This window comes from Oryctolagus cuniculus, chromosome 18 (genome assembly GCF_964237555.1).
Source record: "Oryctolagus cuniculus chromosome 18, mOryCun1.1, whole genome shotgun sequence".
NCBI lineage: Eukaryota > Metazoa > Chordata > Mammalia > Lagomorpha > Leporidae > Oryctolagus > Oryctolagus cuniculus.
The window spans coordinates 21,546,685-21,553,743 of record NC_091449.1 but is presented as its reverse complement, the minus strand read 5'-3'; positions in this window follow the sequence as shown (position 1 = coordinate 21,553,743).

Below are 7,059 nucleotides of genomic sequence, written 5' to 3'. Positions count from 1 at the left end.
GAAAACTTTCCTGCACATATGAGTGTCTCTGCCTCAGCCATAACCACCCATCCCCACTCCACAAACCCAGAGAATTTGTAAACAGGTAGTATATCCAAGTCCCCTCTGAAAAACATGGGAAGTAGGATGTTGTATTCAATATTCTAATTACCTGACAGCTACTATGATTAACTACATTAGTTACTTGAGAGGTATGTTTTGTTTACCTGAGAGGCAGAGAGAAAGAGCAATCTCCCATCCCCTGGTTCACTCCCTAGAAAGCCTGTGATGGCCTGAACTGAGCGCAAGAGAAAGCTGGGGGCCTGGAGCTCAGTGCAGGTCTCGCATGGGAGACAGGAACCCAATTCCCTGAGCCTCACTGCTGCCTCCCAGGGTCAGCAGTAGCAGGAATGCGGGACTCAAAGCCAGAGGTGGGTGACAAGCATTTCAGTACTGGACACAAGTATCTTAATTTGTTTTGTTTTCCCCAGAAACCTTTTAACACAAGCATCTTAATTCCACCCCCCCCCCACACACAACTGCCTTTCAAATCTTAAAAAAAAAAATTAATGTCTGGCACATAGGAAGCACAAAATAAGTGTTTATTCATTTGCCCATCCAAAAATAATTTGCTACCTATGAGCCAGTTCTTGGTTTTTAATACCGTTCTCCAATAAAGGCAGCCAGGCTCATTGGAGGAATGGCTGATTCTAGGACTGGGCAGGAAATAACAGGAGATGAGCCTCAAGCTTCTGGTAGTGCCAGCAAGTCAAGGGTCCTAAAAAGGCAAAACTGTGGGAGACGTATGTCTCAGCTCAGGCTTCGGTAATAAAATATCATATAGATGAGGTGGCTTAACCCAAATTTGTTTCTCACAGTCCAGGGGCTGGGAAGTCCAAGATGAGGGTGCTGAGCAGGTGTGTTTCATTCTGAGACCTCTCCTTTTGGTTTGTAGGTTACTCAATCTCCATGTGCTCTTATGACCTCTATTATCTTAAAAAAGATTTATTATTTATTTATTTGAAAGAGTTACAGAGAGAGAGAGACAGAAAGGTCTTCCATCCACTGGTTCACGCTGGTGTCCCATGTGGAGTCCCAACTTGGAGGCCCAAGTGCCTGGGCTCCTGCCACCTTTGTGGGAAACTGGGAAGAAGATCCGGGCTCCTGGCTTTGGTCTGCCCTAGCCCTGGTCATTGCAGCCATTTGGGGAATAAACCAACAGATGGCAGATCTCTCTGTGTGTCCCTCCTCCTCTCTCTCTGTAACTCTGCCTTTCAAATAGATAAAATATAAATCTTCCAAAAGTAAAAGTAAATTTTAAAAAATTCTTATTTCACACTCAGGTGGGGGAGCATAACTGTCCCCTTCCTAAGTGTGGCCTCCACCCAGTGCCTTCCTTCCAGAGAGGCCGGCATGAGAGGGGGAGAGAGAGAGCTCTGCGGTGGAGAAACCGGACAAAGGCCACTGCAGCCAGGTGGTCCGCGTCAACAGCCATAGCCATGTGGATATGGTGAGATGAAGTTGGCACTTCACCTCTTAGGGCTTGCTCCCAAGTCCTCATGACCCCAGCCAAACCATGAGAAAAACGCCAGGCAAATTCCAATAGAGAGGCGTCCTACAACTGCTCCTCCAAGCAGCCGAGGTCATCCAGACAAGGAAAGTCAGAAGAGCTGTCGCAGTCTAGAAGAGACACAACGGTTACGTGGCATGTGGCATCCTAGGTGGGAACCCGGACCAGAAAAAGGGTAGTAGGTAAAAACTAAGGAAATCCAAAAGCAAGAATAATTCCAAAAGGTGGTGGAAAATGAAATTAAAAGATAATTTTGGTGCAAAAAAATGAAATCTATGCATAGTTTTTCATAATATGCATTTCCCCTTAACTTTTTGAAGTACCCTCATAAATTATGGACTGTAGTTAATGATAATATATCAAAGTATGTCTGTTAATTATGAAAATATACTATCGCTAGAAGTCAACAATGGGAAAACTGGGTGCAGGGTATTTGAGAAAGCTGTGCTATGTTCTCAATTTATAAAAAATAAACATTATTCTTAAAATATTTTGTGTTTATTATTAAAGATTTATTTATCTGAAAGGCAGAGTAACAGAGAAAGGGTTAAGAGAGAGGCCTTCCATCTGCTGGTTCACTCCCCAAATGGCCACAACATCCAGGGCTCGGCGTGGTTGAAGCCTGGAGCCTGGAACTCCATCTAGGTCTCCCATGCAGGTGGCAGGAACCCAAGTACTTAGGTCTCCTCTACTAATTCCCAGGCGCATTACCAGGGAGCTGGATTTGAACCAGCACTCATGGGATGCCAGCATTACAGGTGGCTATGTAATCTTCCATGCCACAGTGCCAGCCCCTGTAAAATATTTTTTAAAGTATGTGAAGTATATAATGGTGTTAACCTAAAACTGGACACCTTCAACGCACCAGAAAACCAGAGTAAGCTGACTTTAGCCAAATAGAAGTTGAACTCAGAAGAAGAGCCTTGAGCCCCACTTCCTATCTGATCCTATGTTCCTAACTATGCTTCTGCTCCAGGAAGGGACAATTGTGGAAGGAAAGGACGGCGAGTGGAGGGTGACCACTCGGGCTGCAGGACAATGAGGACGCCCAGACAGCCGTCCCTGGGCCAACTGGGCCCCCTCACCTGCAGGTGCAGAAGCCAGCTCAAGGCCTGAGATGAGGCGACGAGAAGCTTCCCAGCCGGAGGGAGACAGCTGTCCCATTTGCCCAAATCCTACTCTACATCATGCACAGTCCCAGTGCTGAGAGTCCTACAAGACTCTAGCGCTGAGGCCCAACACCTGACAGCAAGGCCCCGGGGACACAGCCAGGCTGGGGCAGTTTGTGGGTTCCACTTGCCTGGCTTACAGTGAGGACTGAGGAGTCTGGGTCTGCGTCTAGGCCTTTGTCATTGTTTCTTCCTTTATTTTCCTTTTAGATTCCTACAGTAATAATTCCCGTGGGAGCCTACCCGGGGATCTAGATTCTCTTGGATTTCACGAGCTGAGCCCCCAGAGTTTATTTGCATAAACGTTGGGTTTCTGTCTGGAAGAGGAAGGTGGGGTTTGATGTTTCCTTTTTCTTTGAGAAGATTTCTAGGGGGGAACTGAGATAGGGAAGAAGCTGGGATTTGGAAAGAGACAAGTGCGACATTTCCCCCACCTCCGGGAACAGCCCCCTGCGGCTTCAGCCCAGGGGGAACTGGGGTGCAAGTAGAACCGTTCTGACTGGTGCAGACTCCAGCCACCAGCCCACTGCTCGGCACACGGGCTTCAGCTTTGTGAAGAAACCGGACTAGAGTCCGTACCCAGCGCCCTGTCCTCTGGAGAGGTTGAGAGCCGTGGGTATCGATGGTGCAAGTACACCGTGGCAGGTGCCCAGGAGTAGGCTAAGGTAAGGTGTCCTCCAGGAAACACTTGGTGTCAGAGGCTGGAGCGTTCGTTCTGCTGCTGTTACAGAGGCCCAGCTGCACCCAAAGGCGGGAAGGCCTAGGAAGACTTGAAAGCCAAAACAGAAAATGTCTTGCCAGGGTGGCATCGTGGTGCAGTGGGTTAAGCTTCTGTTGCAACATTGGCATCCCATATCAAGGCACCAGTTTGACTCCTGGCTGCTCTGATCCCAATTCAGCTCCCTGCTAGTGCACCTGAGAAAGAGCAGAAGATGGCCCAAGTGCTTGGACGCCTGCTACTCATGTGGGAGACCCAGATGGAGTTCCTGGCTCCTGCCTTCAACCCAGCCCAACTCTGGCTATTATAGCCACTTGGGGAATGAAACAATGGATGAAAGACCAACCTCTCCCCCCACGCCCACCATTTGCCCTGGTTATTCTGCCTTTCAAATAAATAAATACATCTTTTTAAAATTTTTTGTTACAAAGATTTTTTAGCTTTATTTTGGCTAAACTGTGGATGAAACCAGAGGTTGCAGCAGCCAGAGCCGCCTGTGAGATCAGAATGTGTCCAGGGCAGAGAGAGAAGTGAAGGAATTTTAGAGTGGCTGAAATGCCAATCCAACTCTGGTGTGCCACACGGCTGGCCAATTCTATGGGAACAAACCCTTCACATGTCCACAACCTTAACCCAGGTCTCAGCTCCTGGGCTCTCCTGACCATTCGAGTCCTCACAGATCTTACTCTTTTTTTTTTTTTTTAAGATTATTTATTTGAAAGGCAGAGTTAGAGAGAGAGAGAGAGAGAGAGAGAGAGGTTTTCCATCTGCTGATTCACTCCCCAGATGGCCACAACGGCTAGGAGCCAGGCCGATCTGAAGCCAGGAGCCGGGAGCTTCCTCCAGGTCTCCCATGTAGGTGCAAAGACCCAAGGACTTGGGCCATCCTCTACTGCTTTCCCAGGGCACAGCAGAAAGCTGGATCGGAAATACAGCAGCCAGGACTCAAACCGGCGCCCATACAGGATGCTGGCACTGCAGGCGGCAGCTTTACCTGCTATACCACAGTGTCGGCCTCTCTTTTTCTCTTAGTAGCACACAGTCTAATATTGAAATACACATCGTCGTGCCTTTTGCTATTGTTTCATCTTTTATTCTCTGCTCTCATCTATTAGAAAGGTAAGGCTCTAGGGCTGGTATTGCGGCACAGAGGTTAAGCTACTGCTTGTGACGAGCATGAGTTTGAGTTCCAACTGTTCCACTTCTGATCCAGCTCTGCCCTCCACGTGGGAGACCAGTGGAGTTCCAGACTCCTGGCTTCAGCCTGGACCAGCCCTGGCCATTGCAGCCATTAGCAGAGTGAATCAGCAGATGGGAGATCTCTGTCTCTATCTCTCCCTTTCTCTCTGACATTCTGCCTCTCAAATAAAGAAAATAAATCTTTAAAAGATAAATACAAAGAGGTGCTGGTGCTGTGGTATAGCAGGTAAAGCCACTGCCTGCAGCACCCACATCACATGTGGGTGCTGGTTCGAGTCCCAGCTTCCTCACTTCTGATCCAGCTCTCTGCCATGGCCTGGGAAAGCAGTGGAAGATGACCCAGGTCGTTGGGCTCCTGTACCCACGTGAGAGATCCAGAGGAGGCTCCTGGCTCCTGGCTTCGGATCAGCACAGCTCTGGCCATTGCTGCCATCTGGGGAGTGAACCAGTGGATGGAAGACCTCTCTCTCTCTGCCTCTGCATCTCAAGTAAATAAAAGATTCTTTTATAAAAAATACAAACAAGGCCGCACCGCGGCTCACTAGGCTAATCCTCCACCTAGCGGCTCCAGCACACCGGGTTCTAGTCCCGGTCGGGGTGCCGGATTCTGTCCTGGTTGCCCCTCTTCCAGGCCAGCTCTCTGCTGTGGCCAGGGAGTGCAGTGGAGGATGGCCCAGGTCCTTGGGCCCTGCACCCCATGGGAGACCAGGAAAAGCACCTGGCTCCTGGCTCCTGCCATCGGATCAGCGCGGTGCGCCGGCCGCAGCGCGCTGGCCGCGGCGGCCATTGGAGGGTGAACCAACGGCAAAGGAAGACCTTTCTCTCTGTCTCTCTCTCTCTCTCACTGTCCACTCTGCCTGTCAAAAAAAAAAAAAAAAAAAAAAAAAAAAAGAAAGAAAGAAAAGAAAAAGAAAGGTGAGGTTCTGCTCCATTGCTGGGCCATGCACCCATGAGACTTCAGGAAACACACATTGGGGAATGGATGTCTGGATGTCTCTATCCTGGGTGGGGGCCCTGGAGGATGCATCATGACACCCACTGTATCCCCATGCTTGAATCCCACACGTTATGGGAAGAGAATCCTATCTGTAAACACTTTGCCCAGGGTTCTGCATGGTCCGTTCCTGGAGAAAGTTGTAAGAGGAGAACTAGTAGGATGAACTCCAGCCCCTCTGCTACAGCTGGCCTCAAAGTTACAACTGATACCCCTCATCTGCCTCCCCTGCCACCCGTGCCAGTGTCCCCTCTCCCGTCGCTAGCAGCTCTTCTGTTGGGGTGACTAGCACCTTCATCTCTGAGAAACCCCGAGGCTTAGTTGCCACTTCTCAGGCCTTGGCTGCTGCACACGCTATCCACTTTGCACGCAAAAGAAAGAGAAGGTAAACAATGCAGAAACGGGTGAGATTGATCACTACAAGAGACGGAGGGGAGTGGAATGGAGAGAATGGAGTAGCTACATGGTAGTAGGAGTGAAAGGGCGAGCAATATGTCTGTGAAGGTGCCTTCCACACATCCCAATTAATAAATAACTAACACTAGCCAGCATATGGGGAGAACCCAAAATGAAACAAAAGCAAGAACCAATGAGCCTCACTATATTACAGAGGAACAACATAGCCATGCCATGGGAGAGAGAAAAACAAATCTGGAGGGCTTGAAAAAACAGCATTTAGATGTATAGTGTAAAGTTAAACACCAAAGGAACTGCACACCCACAGTATGCTTTGTTACTAAGTTTTTCACAGGGGCGTGGGTCAGCAGGTGTCAGAGTTTTTTATGTGTATGCCAAGACTGAACAAATACGTAAATCCATTTTGGAGAATGAGAGTGAGTTTTTCACCACTAGTGGAAAGGTGTTTCAAATGGAAACACCCGTGGCGTTAGGTTAGAATCAGAGGTTATCAGAAGGAATTAAAAATCTGTGATGTCAGCCAGCGCCGCGGCTCACTAGGCTAATCCTCCGCCTTGCAGCGCTGGCACACAGGGTTCTAGTTCTGGTCGGGGCGCCGGATTCTGTCCCGGTTGCCCCTCTTCCAGGCCAGCTCTCTGCTGTGGCCAGGGAGTGCAGTGGAGGATGGCCCAAGTGCTTGGGCCCTGCACCCCATGGGAGACCAGGAAAAGCACCTGGCTCCTGGCTCCTGCCATTGGATCAGCGCGGTGCGCCGGCCGCAGCGCGCCGGCCGCAGCGGCCATTGGAGGGTGAACCAACGGCAAGGAAGACCTTTCTCTCTGTCTCTCTCTCTCACTGTCCACTCTGCCTGTCAAAAAAAAAAAAATCTGTGATGTCTACACATATTGATGGATATAAGAAATAAATATAGTGTGTGACAATAAATAAATACATACATGTATATGTATGTGTGTGTATATACACGTATTGGGGATTAAAAGATAATGTGCATTTTCCTTTGGCTATCTAGCCC